The following is a 15,131-nucleotide window of genomic DNA, read 5'->3' as shown; positions in this document are numbered from 1 at the left end:
GGTTGGGATGATTAATAGTGGAGTTTGGATCTGACACTTTAGACAGGGAAGAAGCAAGTGCCCTGACCGGACAAGCGGCGTGCAGCGGAGGGCGTGCTACTGATCTGAATGTGGTCACAGACAGTGCACACTGGCCCACCCCACTCCCGGCGCTTGTAGTGGGACAGGTAACCCACAAATTCCAGACCTGGCATGAGGGTCGCCTGCAGAAGGCCACTGCGGAGCAACTCCTCCTAGCCATAATCGGAGTATCATACCTTTCATGGAGCCCGAGAGCGAGTCCAATGGGGCTAACAGCAGCCCAACGCAAAGAAAGATGGGCTCATCGCCACCTGTCGGACCCCGGGGCAATCCCAACGCCCCTGGAAGCTATAGACACCTGTGTAGAGGTGTATGGAGGAGAAAATGCTGTTACGCTCCGACTCTTTTTAAACCCAATGGCGGGTCAGCCAGTGAGAAATCTCTTAGGCCATCTCCCACGACTGCAGGCGCTCATGAAACAAAGTGAAGAAACTTCTGATGATATAAGAGACCGATCTTCAGCATACCCAGTTGAAACACCAACACCAAGACGTCAAGAGTTTACCCCCCAGCGAGAGCCATGGTGGTCACCTCCAAGAACCGTGAAGGAAAAAAATGTTCGGGTTTCTTCTTGCCCGTTCCGGACTTACAAAGTATCAGTTGCGCGTTTTGGGAAAAAGGACCCAACGTCGTCTAGCCGAAGCATTAGGATTCAAATTCGAGGACCCACCAAAAAAACGAATAATGGCTGTCGGCTCTGCCGGCGGCCTTCTCCAACTCAAACCTGACCCCACTGACCCTCGTCTTTATGCCGAACTTACTGTTTACAACCCTACTGATCCAGATGACCAACAACAAGTATTCTTCCTTCTCGATACTGGAGCTCATGTCAATGTGATTACCTCAACGATACCTCACCAGAAGACCACCAAAACGATCAAGGTACAAGGGCTTAACGCTATCGCCGTCACAACGAAGGTCAAATTTTTGGTCCAAGGCCACCGATACCCCCTAGGGGCTGTCCTAGGGGGCATCAACATTCTAGGAATCCCAGGGATAAAAGCACTTGACCTTAAAGAACAAGTGCTACAAGCCTTACCCATTATTATCCCAGAACAAGATTGGCATCGACCAACACTTCGTAACACCTCCTCCTGGCGATATTGACCAATCCCAACCAAGGGTCCCCTAAAAAAGTCTCTTATTGACCTCCTGCGGCGACTCGAGCAACGAGGTTGTATTAAAACCGTAACTGCCGGCACCCACCTGTCACCAGGATGGGGAGTCGCGAAACCTGGAAAGCCCAACAAAGCCCGGCTAGTCATCGACTATAGAGAGGTTAACAAAAGATGTCAAGTACTTCAACAACCTAACCCTTCTACTCTGCCACAATGCATGTTCGAGATGGCACAATTCCAGCAAAGTAAGTGGGTCGGAGTCACACTGGACTTAAAAAATATTTTCTTTTCCATCCCGACAACTGACCCTGAAGGAATACTAAATATGTGTATTGATGGCACTATGTACAGATGGACGGTTTGCCCACAGGGATATCGCAATGCTCCGTCACTAGCTACCGGTGCCATGAATAATACCCTAAAGAATTTTCAAGCCTCGCATTCTCTTCCCCCAGAGGAGGAATTAAGAATCTGGAGTTATGTCGATGACATTGCTATCATGGGTCGTGATAGTTCCGTAGTTACTAGTATAGCCAACCAACTAGTCGCTCACCTTCAAAGTGAGGGATGGACGATCAACGAGGAAAAGTCATGCCTACATCCTGTAGATGACATCACGTTCCTCAGCACCCGATATATTGGTTCCATCCACCACGGAATCTCACGTGATGGTCCTAACATCGATCCATTAAAAACATTCCTTCCTGTTACTAGGAGGCATTTTCAACAGCTTTTGGGTCGTTTAAATTGGTACCAGCATTATGTCGAACCCAGTCATCTGGCGCTCCTCACTAAGTTGCAGCGACAGATCCGTGACAAATCCCGAAAAACCACGCCCTGGACGGAAGGAGATCAGCGGAACCTGCTTCGCCTGCTAGCCACAGTTAAAAACACACAGCTCCACGCCATCGATCTGGGTGAGTCATTAACCGTAACCCTTGGGTTCACCCCGAACCACGCGTGGGCTGCCGTGCACAACCCTCGCGATGAGCTAGTATACACTGCCCATAAAACGCTTCAAGCAGCACAACATCGATACGGAGCTATAGGAAAAATTCTCCTAGCCAAACAATTAGTGGAGCCATTAGCAAGGGGGTATGGGACACTACGCGCTCCCGGTGCCACATTGTTACCCTTGCTGAATGCGGAAAAAGTCGACCCGCATTTTCAGGGGGAGCCTAAAACGTGGAATACATTGGTGCTTACCCACCATTACAACTGGCACTGCTGGAAGATGGAAGATACGATGCCCAATCCTAGCCCAGAAGATGAGGAAAAGGTCCCTACACTGTATGGAACCTCTGCCCCGGCATGGATGGCTTCAGATGGAACCTCCCGACATGGCGGAGGCTATGGGTACTATTGCAAGGCTTGTCACGATAAGGAAATATTTCAAGCCTACCCAGATGACAATTCGGCCCAAAAATGTGAGTTGTTAGGATTCCTCAAGGTACTAGAACATTGTCTGACACATCATGACGATATGCTCCCAGTTCCAATCATCGCAATTGATTCGCAGTACATTTATAAAATTCTTACCAGTACAGCCTTTCCCACCGAAAATTTGGATGGTTGGCAAGATATCTGGAAAACATTAAGCAAATTTGCACGACTCCCGTTGGTTAGGCACACTAAGTCCCACCGTCCGGATACTGATCCAGTACATGAGGTCATTGATAAGCTCTTAGAAGACCCACTCCGGACCGACGTAGTTTTGCCTATCACATCTACCTCCGGTCCTGAAGTAAATCCGTTCCTCGTGTGGCTTCATGAAAATTGGGGTTACCCAGGACCACGAGCTTGCCATCAGCGTTGGTGCCGAACCATTACGGAGCCGGCCTCGTATGGAGTTTGGCGCGATTGGGAAAAGGTAGCTCAGGCCTGTGAGATATGTGCTAAGAAGTGTCATCGAACCAAACATCAGCTCGGAGCTTTCGACTCTTTGCAGTTCCAGGCAGGAAAAGTCTGGCAGGTAGATCTGCTAGGACCCCTCCCAGGGTCTAAGCCGCCAAATAAAGGATTACTTGTTGTCGACTTGGGAACAAGACAGTTACAAGTTATCCCCTTACGAAAAAGCAATGCCACTGCTGTTATTTCTGCTTTAACTGCTGTATTTGCCACCTGGCAACCTCCTCGTGAGATTCAGTCTGATGGGGGACCCCCTTTTAACTCTAACGCTCTAGACAGATTTGCTCGTCTTCACAATGTAACATGGCATCGCCATCTGCCGTACCACCCGTGGTCCAATGGCATTGCAGAAAGACATATAGGCCTGTACAACGAACAACTTTGCCTCAGAGGGGGAGGGACATTTAAAAACTGCACTAAATTCAATCATGATGTTCTCATCTCACTGAACACTGCAAAACCGTTATGGGACGAAGCTAATGTCCAGAAACCCCTACCTTGGGAACCTAAGTTCCAACCAGATGAGTTAGTATGGATCTCAGTACCGCACCCCCGCCAATCTCATCCGCAAGTTCACAAGGGAACAGTTCAATGTTCGGGACAATATCCTAATACCTATTCTGTCCACTTAGAGGAAAAGCCCGATCGTCCCCCTATTATCGTTCATCACAACTGGATGACTCGTCGTTCCGACGTTCACCTAGTATCCTTATAGTAAATTCAATTACGATTCTCTTTTGTTTTGTTCTGTTGTTGTTTCTTTCTTTACAGGCCCGACTTCAACAAAGCAGTAATCTACAGCTGCTCTATTGTGAGATCCATCGAGCACCCAACTGCGGTTCCTTCGAGTCAACGGAGTGACGGCTATGAAGGAGACACCGAGGCAGCAAATGTCCGTTGGGTCAAAATTCGCTCTGATGCTGCTCCTCTCTCATTTCTGCTGCAGTGTGTTAGTTAGACCTGTCGTTGATCCACACGTAACAGCGGTTTGGGGGAAGAATGTCACATTAAAGTGTATAACTGACACAAATGAAACCATAATACAAATTTCGTGGGAAAAATTGCATGATAAAAGTGCGCAAACTATTGTTGTGCGTCATCCTGAATATGGGTTTTCTGTTAAAAAAGAATACCCTGAAAGAGTGTCATTTAAAACCTCTTTGTTCAATGATATAACAATCAACCTAAATAATGTGAGTTTCTGTGATGAAGGAACATATAAATGCAAAACAGTCACGTTCCCATTAGGAAATGCAGAGTCATTAACAACTATAACTGTAATTGTAGAACCCACTGTGAGCTTTACAAAGGAACCAACTCCCTTAACAGATGGTAAAAATTGGACAGTGGCAGCTATCTGTACAGCAGCCACTGGGAAACCCGCTGCAAATATAAGTTGGGAAAGAGATTTTGGTAAAATCGAGAATAGTTTAATTTCCTTTCCAAATAGAACGGTAACAGTTATAAGCTGATATAAGATCATTCCCACTAAATTTGCGAGGGGAAGGCGTATAACTTGTATCGTGAAACACCCAGCTTTGGACAGGGAAATAAGGTATTCTCACGTACTAGACATCCAATATGCTCCTGAAGTGTCAATAACTGGCTATAATAGAAATTGGCTTGTTGGACAAAGAAATGTTCAACTTAAGTGCAATGCTAATTCTAACCCGCCGCCTGTAAAGTTTACCTGGGCCAGAATAGATGGACGATGGCCTAAAGGCTTACTGGTTGTAAACAATACCCTGCATTTCAATAGCTCACTAACCTACAATCATGGCAGGACTTACATTTGTGGGGTGACAAATTCCCTTGGTCAAGGAAGCGATCAAAAAACTATTCACGTATTAGATCTCTCCACCATCACTACCGCACGACCACCCACGGTTTCATGGTATCCTTTAACTAATAGCGTTCCGGGTTTAGCATCAGCATTCACCCTAACAATAATACAGGAACGCAAGTGGGATACCATCATCGCTAGTGTAGTGGGTGGAATTATCCTTCTAATACTTGGAAGTATTTTAATTGGCATTGTCTGCTGTGGGAGAAGACGGACGTTTCGCAACGAGTACTTCGTTATGAACCGTATACCACTGACTAATAAACGAGGGGAGTCCCAAACAGATGTTCTCCAATCAGACGATGACTAATAGTTGTTGTTATATGTTTAAGTTATTGTATTGTATAGTTTGTTAAAAAGACCGGTCTGTAAAATTGTTTGTTTATATATATATATGTTGGTTGCTTAAGCTCCGTCAGGTCAGTGAATCCTGAAACAAAAATTCCTTTAACGTGCTCGTGTGTCTAAAATCCCAGTTGTGCCGTCGGCAAGGGGGCATGTCACAACCCAATGATTTTGGTGCCTCGACACGATGGAATTTTCCCGCCACATGAGAGTCTCTTGCACAGCAAAAGTTTTCTGCTGCAACAGAAAACCCCGGTGCAAGAGAGTTCCTGCCATTCGCATGCAAATTTGTGTCCCACTATTGGCCAGTTCTAAATTATTCCCACGTGGCGGCTAGCAATTGGCTTGTTAGCCGCATAAAATTTTGTGCGACTTCCGCCCAAGTCGGAGAACTTTGAGCACGCTGCAGAGTGCCTCTAAAGATATCTGACTTGCGGCTGAGCTTTTCGATAGCCTGATCACCTATCAATTCTTCTCCCCGTCGCCGAGCGCAATCCTTCGACGTACCATTTCCCTGTCGGCTTAATTTGTGGATGGATTCGCTGGCCTGAGCCTTATCAGCTGGAGCAACTAGTGGAGTTGTTTAAGTGACCGGACCACCTGCGTCGCGGCTACTAGCGGCGTAAGTAAAGTTTTTTGCAACCAATACGCTTTGCCTGCCTCTCCATTCACCAGCCCGCCCAAACGACCGAGCAGTTTGTATATCACCTCGAGTCGGTTCCGGCCGTCCGAGACAGTTACCTGGGTAAATAAAGTAGTCAAACTTGCTATAAGTTGGCCCAAGTTGAGAAACTAGATTTGAAGGGATGTTGGCTGTAACCTTGTTGATCTAAGGCCGCAGGCAGACACGGTTGTTTGGGTGGAAGTCATATCTTTTATTAGAACAACTAAATTGATAGCTTAAGATATCACATCCACCCACAGAACCGTGTCTGTCTAGAGCTGAAGGCCCATTCTGTTACAGGGGTAAAAACCTATCCCACATTGTATGCTTCGTGTGTCCACAGCTGGCATTTGTAAGGCTATTGTTTCGAGTCCATGCCATGCAGCTCTCATGCTAGAGACTCTACCTGACATGTACACCTCCTCCCAAATTTTTAAAACCCAAAGTTTCATTTTAAAAAGTCAAGGATTTCTGTGATGTCTTTTGTTTGACCAGTGCATAGTTGACAGACGTGTTGGACAAGCCTTTGGTCATCAAGACTAAGGACAAGTTGCACATAAACCAGTATAAGTGATTGGAAACCAGTTCAGATCTGTAACACAACAGAAGTTCAGTGTACATAAACTGCTTTCAAAATGGCCAACACCGGTTTAAGATAAACCTAGATGAATGTAATATCAGACTTAATTTATTTAGGTGAAATTGGTTTACTGAACTTCTGTCCCAGTTCCCCTCCAAATTCAAACTCAACCCCCCCCCGCCCACTCACCCCCCTACCCCTCAGGGTGAGGGGGCTAGCCTTGTGCAGGCTGTCTGCTCGAGACAGGGAGGGAAACTGCTCTAGCTTCCCCCAGTTTCTGGCCTCAGCACTGCAGACATATGGCTGCATTTCCAGAATCAAAATGAACGTCTGTTCACATGCTTATTGGTTCAGTCTAATCTGCAAAGGTTGAATTGATTCAGCCTTGGGGTTTTCGACAGTCTTTTCTTAGCCCAAGTGCCCTTCCTCAGGTCGCATTTTAAACCTGTCCAGTTTGGCACAGTCTGGCTGAACGCGTAGCGACCCTGCCTGGATTTCGCAGAACAGAACTCGGGCTAGGAGGGATCTCCAGAGGTGACCTAGTGCAACCCCCTGCCTGAGGCGAATCGTCCTTATCTGAACCACCCTATGCAGATCCATAATGCAACCTCTTAGTAAAACTACCCCCAACCCTGACACCACACAAACCGTAAGGCCCTAACCTGCCACAGGTAACACAAGGGGAATGTGGCAGCCAACATCCTGCTTCTGCAAAACGTTGTTAATAGTCACTCGAGAGATCTCGGGTAGATCTCCATGCCCCCACAGAGGGAGGCAACCCCTTCGCCCCCCCAGCCCATACCAATCTGACCATGGGGTCAAATTTCTTTCTGAGCCCAAATACGGAGTCGGTCTGACTGTGAGCAGAGGGGCAAGACCCTGTAACCCAGGCTTGTCCAACGTACGGCCCGCGGGCCGCCATGCAGCTCACCAAGCCATTTTCTCTGGCCCGAGGTCCTTCACTCGGGACAGGCGAGGAGTCCTGGTGTCTCCTGCGTGCTGCACGGCGGTGGTGGCGAGGCGGGCAGGCTCTGGGCTTGCAGCGCTGGGGCTGTGTGTGGTCACCATTGTGAGCGGGGCCGTGCGGGTGAGGGGCATGCTTATAGGACGCGGCACGCTTATGGGATGCAGAAAAACCTGCAGCATGCTTATAGGCTCGGTAGTGCTACGCTGGTTAGCACTACAGATGAAAGGGACTTGGGGGTCATGGTTGACCACAAGATGAAAATGAGCCTTCAGTGTGATGCTGCGGCTAGTAAAGCAAACAAAATGCTGGCTTGCATCCATAGATGCTTCTCTAGCAAACCCCGGGACGTCATTCTCCGCTTGTACTCGGCCTTGCTGAGGCCGCAGCTGGAGTACTGCATCCAGTTTTGGGCGCCACAATTCAAAAAGGATGTGGAGAAGCTTGAGAGGGTGCAGAGGAGAGCCACGTGCATGATCAGAGGTCAGGAAAACAGACCTTGTAATGAGAGGCTGAGAGCCATGGGACTTCACCCTGGAAAAGCACAGGCTCAGGGGTGATATGGTGGCCGCCTATAAATTTATCAGGGGTGCTCATCAGGATCCGGGGGGACATCTGTTCACCAGAGCGCCCCAAGGGATGACAAGATCGAACGGTCACAAACTCTGCTGCGACCGATTCAGGCTGGACATAAGAAAGAACTTCTTCACTGTCCGACAACAAGCCGTGACACTGAAGTCCTATTGCTACTGATTGCATTCTGGCCTCGTCTCAGCAGTGAGCTGTGGATGAGAGCAAGCCCATCAAGAACTAACAATACATTGCTGTGCACAAGGTGGAGTGCTGTGATGAACTAAGGGACGGACTGCTGGGTTTTCATGCCATCGCGGGGTATGATACCACAAGCTAGCTTGCAGGAATGTCTAAAAAGTTTGCTTGGAAGATCTGTGAAACTCATCTCCTGTCTCAATCTGAAGTACCTCACACACCAGATGCCCAAGCACTGGCCATTGGACTCAAGGCCCCCCATGAAGGATGCCTGCGCTTAATTTTCGCTCATTTTTTGACGTAAGTAAGAATAATTTTTCTGTTGCGAAGAGCTCAGAAAAATCAATCGCCACAGACAGGGCAGAGCTGTTTTTAGTACTACAGATTCCCATTTGAAACCTCTAATTTTATCTTGTGAATTGGGTTTGCTGCGGCCCCCGATCGAGAATCAAGTTCTAGACCTGCGGTTCTGAACCAGGCTACATGTACCCCCAGGGGGTACATGAAGCCTTATCGGGGGTACGTGAGATATATTTCATACACCGTCTAACACAGGTCGAAGGGCCTAAAAAATGTGAAAATGCTGGGGCTTTAGTGTCGTTAAAATGCACACGCGCATGGAAACCAGATATCCTACTCCTGCTCCATGCCTCAACCTTGCACCAGAAACGTTGCTCCAAACACCTGTCACTCAGTCGTGTAGAGTCAAGTCTTCGAACATAGCTGTGTGTTCGAAGTTGTTGTGTTTGCATTTGAGTTTTTTACGTCTTTTTTTTATGCACGTGGCGGTTCCACACAAGTAACAGTATACATCTGCTTTTTCCTTTCATTTGGTAAGTACCTATGTTCAATTTTACATTGTTACCAACCTATGATGTATATTTTAAGGGTTTTACTTTGCACTATTTTTCAGGGACTGAATTCTTGCTTCGTCCATCGATTTATCATGTCAAAGTGTTATTACTAGGATTCACATGTGCAGTTTGGCTTTACGTTCATGCTTGATACAGATGATTTACAAAATCCACAATGCTTCCTTCACTCAAAAAGTACTTTGCAATGGATATATGAAGCCATCTAAACTTAAAGAGCACCTTCAGACTGTTCACTCTGAAAATACTAAAGACCCAGAAGCTTTATTAAAAATCAAGCGATCACAACTTGAAACAAGAGCACACTTTCCGATCATGGATTTACTCCTCAGAAGCCAGCGCCGGCGGCTTGTTATCGCATGGCATTAAGGATGGCCACAGAAAAAAAGCTGCATACCATCACAGAGACCCTGGTGAAACCGTGCCATGGAAATGGCCAAGCTGATGTCTGGTAAAGATGCACAACTAAAAATAGCACAGATCCCCCAAACAACACCATTCACGACCGAATCAAGGACATGTCAGAAGACATACACAAACAAGTAGTGGAGCAAGCCAAGAAGTCTGGTAAAACTGGCTTGCAGTTGGATGAATCAACTGATGTCTCAAATTGCGCACAACTTCTCGTTTTTGCTTGATATGCGCATGAGAATCATGTCAAAGAAGAATTTCTCTTTTGTGAACTCCTGAAAGAAATAACAAAGGTAGCAGACATTATGGCTACGATGAATTAATTTTTTTCCTTTTTTCCAGCCTTTCCTAGGTCCTTGTAGGAGCTATTTGTACTGATGGTGCTCCTGCTATGTTGGGGAAATATTCAGAGTTCACCGCTCTCGTCAAGAAGGTGAATCCCAATGTGATCTCTAGTCATTGCATTCTCCTCCCTCTTATTTGAAAGTCGTGTTGGATGTTGTCATCCAGGCCGTCAACTTGATCAGAGGAAGGGCATTGAAACACTGCATGTTCAAAGCGCTGTGCGAAGGAAGAGGTTGGGTCTGAACACACTGACTTCTGCTTCACACAGAAGTACGCTGGTTATCCGGACAAAAAGTTCTGACAAGAGTTTTTGATCTTTGAGATTTAATTGAAATGTTTCTGCATGAAAATGGATCAATTCTGCTTCAGTGTTTCATAGGTCCGAACTTTGCGGGTTGTTTGGCATACCTCGCAGATGTGTTCACAATTCTAAACTCATTGAACATTTCAGTCCAAGGTGGAGAAGTGACTACCTTGGAGAACAAAACAGTCAAATCCTTTCAAGAGAAGTTGGCTCTCTGGGGAAGAAGAGGGAATTCCAGTAACTTCGCCAATTTTCCTCTCTTCCATGAAATCACTTTAGATCCAGTGCATCCAGGGGAACCAAGAGTCCGTGAGAGTATTATTAGGCAGACAAGGTTCTTTGGGTGAATCTGATCTTTTGTTAGACCAATTTAAATAGTTGGAAAAAAAATTTTAAGCAAGCTTTTGGTTCAAAAACCCCTTGTTGGGCTGAGGAAGTTTCAGCAATTGGCGTGTGCTCTTCCTGGGTGGAACGAAGACCAACACGAATACAACCTACACCCCGAGAGTATTATTACGCATCTTGAAAATCTGAAAGTCACCACAGAAGGAATTATCCCAACTATTCAGGCAGCTGACATTTGGGTAAGGAGCCTCTTTACCGCTTCTCTCGAACAAATTATTGATGCCGACCTGGCAAAAGATGAGCTACTTGATTTGCGCAATAATCGGAAACTTCGTGTCGATTTTGAATCAATGAAATTGGATCGATTGTGGAGCAGACTTGGGGAGGCATATCCCACTGGGACCAAGCGAGCTTACCAAGTTCTAGCTCCGTTTGTTGCAACCCATCTCTGCGAGTCGGGATTTTCAGTGCTTTTTGCCAAAACCAAAGCGAGGAACAAACTGAAAGCTGAACATGACGTGCGTGTGGCGCTCTCGAAAATGTCGCCTAGAATTAAAATGTTGGTTGATAGTAAGCAGCAGCACTGTTTGCACTAATAAGTTTGGGCACGTTTTGCCATTTGACACCAAGTCGTGTTTTTTTGTGCAACTTTTTATGTGCACTGAGTAAACGAACCTTGTTTAAAATGAAGAAGTCTTTGTACGAGTATCTTGCCGTTTTTATAATACACAAGTACACATAGTTTGACATAAAAATTAATTTCCCATTGAAAGGGGGTACGTGAAGTCTCACTCGGAGACCAAGGGGTACGTCAACTGCCTTCTTTGGAGCAATCACTAAAACCTTTTTTTTTTTTCACTTCAATACCCACATTAGTGACTGCTGTCTAGGTCTTCACGGCCCAATACCTACTGCAGCCTCCTCATTTCTGGCATTCAAGCTTTGTTGCTTGGGTAACCCTGACCGTAGTCTCTCTCCCTACAGGCTTCGCACTGCTTCCCCGTTACACCTGATACAAGCTTGCAGTCATTACCTCGAAGGCATTTATCATCTGGGTCCTCTGGTCGTACTAGCCCCTCGCACTACCGAGAACGCCGCTCTCCATCGCCCATCCCCCACAGAGTCACTTTTCTCCTGGCTGCTCTTTATTCCTCTGCAGCTCACGTTTTGAAAAGAAATGCTTAAAAATAGTGAATAAATAAAAATCAACCCTCTCAGAGCGTAAGGTACTATCTGTGATTTGCCTCGCGGTATGGCTTCAAGTTCCTCATTGATAGCAATGCCTCGTGTTAGAGGCCGTGTGCTGAAGCCATGGCTCCTTCCCTTAAAAGCAGCTTTCCCCCGAGCAGCGCACAAGCAAAACAGTGCGTGTGCGCGGGGGTACACTGGCACGCGCATTTTGGAGCGAGCGGTTAGGAGTCAAGGAGATGTCTTTCAAATCATGGAAGTGGAGAGCAACTCTTGACTATAACAAACTCAGCATAACGGCTGTGGGCAGGGCGGGGGGACCCTCGAGTCACTTGGTCACTCTGCTCCTGGAGGCCTGAGCCCACCCCGAGCCGAGGGCCCCGGAGCCGCCGGGCCGCAGCCCCAACACCCGCCCGCGCCAGCTTCCCCGACCGCGTGGCGCGTTATGGCGGCTACAGTCGTATTTAAAAGCTCTCAGCCCAGACGGGCGTCCACCGCACCCACTCGGCTGCCGGCCCGCGCAGCGCCTCCCAGCCAATGAACGCTGGCATGGAAAGATTAAGCTCCCGCCCCTTCTCTGGCCCCGCCCCCGCCCCCGCCCTACCGGCCCGGGGGGCGTGGCTTGGCCGAAGGCGCGCCTGCGTCGTGCGCGGGACACGCAGTGCAGGAGCGGCCGCGGAGGAGCGCGGAGCTCCGCCCCAGGGGGCGTGGCCTAGGCGGGGTGCGCGGGACATGCAGTGCAGGAGCGGCCGTGCAGGAGTGCGGAGTTCCGTCCCGGGGGCAGCGGCGGGGGAGGCGCAGCTCCGCTCCGGGCTCGGGCAGGGGCTCGAGATGCGCCCGGGGAGGCAGCGCGGAGCCGCCCGCCCGCCCACACGGCGCTGCACGTGCCCCGAGCCGGCATGCGGGAGCCCCGGGGCCGCCTGCTCCTTCCCTCCCCACCCCGGCCCCAGAACAGCCGCGGACCCGCCTTCTCCGCGCCTCCTGGATGCTTAGTGCTACCTTTTACACGTGGCTGTTCACTAATTACCGTACGTTTACATAGTGCTAATTAACGGTCATGTTGCTTACTATTCTAATTATTTCTCATTCTAGCGGTGCACGATCGTCATGACGTTAATAAGATCATTTTTTAAATTATTATCATGACATGAATGAAATGATTTTTAAAATCCGTTGGGCGTGCACAACGCGCTCTGCACATCCAGCTTCTTTTAAACCAGTTGCGTGGGCGCTAGAAACCCTGGGCTGGGCATCAGCTAATCGCTATTACTGCGGTACTGCTACATCTTAATTATTATAGTATTTCATTATTGTGACTGGCTATATAGTATTCCTGTTTTTGAGAGCTAGTGTGTTTTCTGCACTCGATGGAGGTGAACAACTTCTTTTCTTTTCCCCTCCCCTTTTCTTCAGTTAACTCTGAGTCTGGGTCACCCGCTGCAATTCGCCCTCCATGCATTTCTTGGTTGTGTCGGGGGTGAGATTTTGGGGAGGTAAAAATCCTTTAAAAAGTAAATGAATAAATAAATAAATCTCTGGCTGCTTTTCTGGGGGCTGGGGGTGCATAGTGAAGGTTCAGGGGTGCTCATCAGGGAGAAGCCCAAAGCTGCCTGCGGGGCCCCGGCTCCTCCATCCCGCCCACCAGGCTGAAGGTGGTTGCTTATTCCCAGTTCCTTTTTCAAAGCTAATCTAGACCCAATCAAAGCTTGTTGTTAATGAATTACACATCTTAAATAGAATTTCATTACATATTTGCTAATAAATAAAATAATATTCTGTTTCAAACATAGAGCCCTAAATAAAGGTCAGATTAGGATGGGATTATGGGGCAAAATACTTATTGGGCCACCCCAAACAGCCTGTTGACACCACAGGGGACTGTCCCGAAGCACCTCGACCACAGCGTTGCCCGGCCCAAAGTGCGGCTTGGCCGTGCTGGCTGCCAGCAGACACCCCCCCGCCCCTGTACTAATATATGGGCATGAGTTAGGAACTAGTTTTTGGGCTGGGATTATAGCCAGAAATCCTTCTTGGGCCACCCCATGACAGACCTGTGTGCCATCGGGGACTCTGCTGGACGTCTCTCACCCGTCTTGCCTGACCCAGAACGCGGCTTGCCCGTGATAGACTGCGAACCGACAGCATGCCAGCTTCTGTGCTAAGTATATGGACCCAAATAAGGACCTGGATTTAGGGCTGGGATCACAGCTAGAAATCCTTCTTGGGCCAGCCCACGCCATGCCTCTGTGGCACGTGGGACTCTCCTGGTTATCTCTGCAGAGTCCTGCCCGTCCCAGGAAACGGTTTGGCTGTGCCAGGCTGCCAGCTGATCGTCCGCCCAGACGCCACCAACTACAGGGGCCTGAATAAAGAACTGGGATTTGGGCTGGGATCAGAGATGGAAATGCTTGTTGGGCCACCCCACGCTGTCACTCTGTGGTACCAGTGGACTCCCCTGGACATCCCTGACCACAGCTTGCCTGGCCCAACTCATGGCTTGGCCCTGCCAGGATGCCAGCGGACAGCTCCCCCCAGCCACGGTACTAAGTATGTGGGTTTGAGTAAGGAAGTGGATCTTGGGCTGGGATTATGGTTGGAAATCTGTTTTGGGCCACCTCACAGCATGTCCCTGTTGCACCAGGGGACTCTCCTGGTCATCTCTGACCAGAGTCATAGTATCATAGTACTTGGGGGTGGAAGGGACCTAAACAGCTCATCAGGTCCGACTCCCTCCCTCAGGCAGGAATGGGTGCCAGGATCATGTCACCCCAGCCTCCTCTTGAAGAGGCCCAAGGTAGGAGAGCACCACCTCCCTTGGGAGCCCATTGCAGAGCCTGGCAGCCCTAAGTGTAAAGTAATGTTTCCTGGTGTCCAGCCTGAGCATTTTCTCTAACAATTGGAGGGTGTTATTCCTAGTACCCCTGGGGGGTGCCTGGGGGGAACAGAGCTTCCCCCATTTCTCTCCAGTCCCCCCTGGGGAGTTTGTAAACTGCCACCAGATCCCCTCTCAGTCTTCTCTTGTGGAGGCTGAATAGGTTGAGACCTTCTAACCTGTCTCTGTAGGGCCTGCCCTGCTGCCCCATGAAAAGTGGAGATGCTGGGGATTGAACCCAGGACCTCATACATGCAAAGCATGCGCTCTACCACTGAGCTACATCCCCTTTGGCAGCCTATGATATCCCCTGGCTGTCTTGCCTGACTGAAGACATGGTTTGGCTGTGCCAGGCCCTGAGCTGGCCGCCCCTGCAAATACTGTCCTAAGTATATGGGCTTGAATAAGGAACTGGGTTTTGGGCTGGATTGACGACAGGAAATCCTCTTTGGACCACCCCACACCATGCCTCTGGCACTGGATACTATCCCACACCCCCCAACCAGAGTCTTGCCTGGCCCAA

The 15,131-nt window shown here is 48.7% G+C and overlaps 1 non-coding gene across 1 annotated transcript; it reads right to left on the bottom strand.

The window, feature by feature from the left end:
• Nucleotides 1-14,825: 14,825 nt before the first annotated feature.
• On the bottom strand, nucleotides 14,826-14,897 carry TRNAA-UGC (transfer RNA alanine (anticodon UGC)). The gene has a single exon. It is a non-coding gene; the product is annotated as a tRNA-Ala (tRNA).
• Between the last annotated feature and the right edge of the window lie 234 nt (nucleotides 14,898-15,131).

This window comes from Alligator mississippiensis, unplaced genomic scaffold, assembly GCF_030867095.1.
Source record: "Alligator mississippiensis isolate rAllMis1 unplaced genomic scaffold, rAllMis1 scaffold_128, whole genome shotgun sequence".
NCBI classification, from domain to species: Eukaryota; Metazoa; Chordata; order Crocodylia; family Alligatoridae; genus Alligator; species Alligator mississippiensis.
The sequence above is the reverse complement of the archived record's forward strand: the minus strand, read 5'-3'. Positions and strand labels throughout refer to the sequence as shown.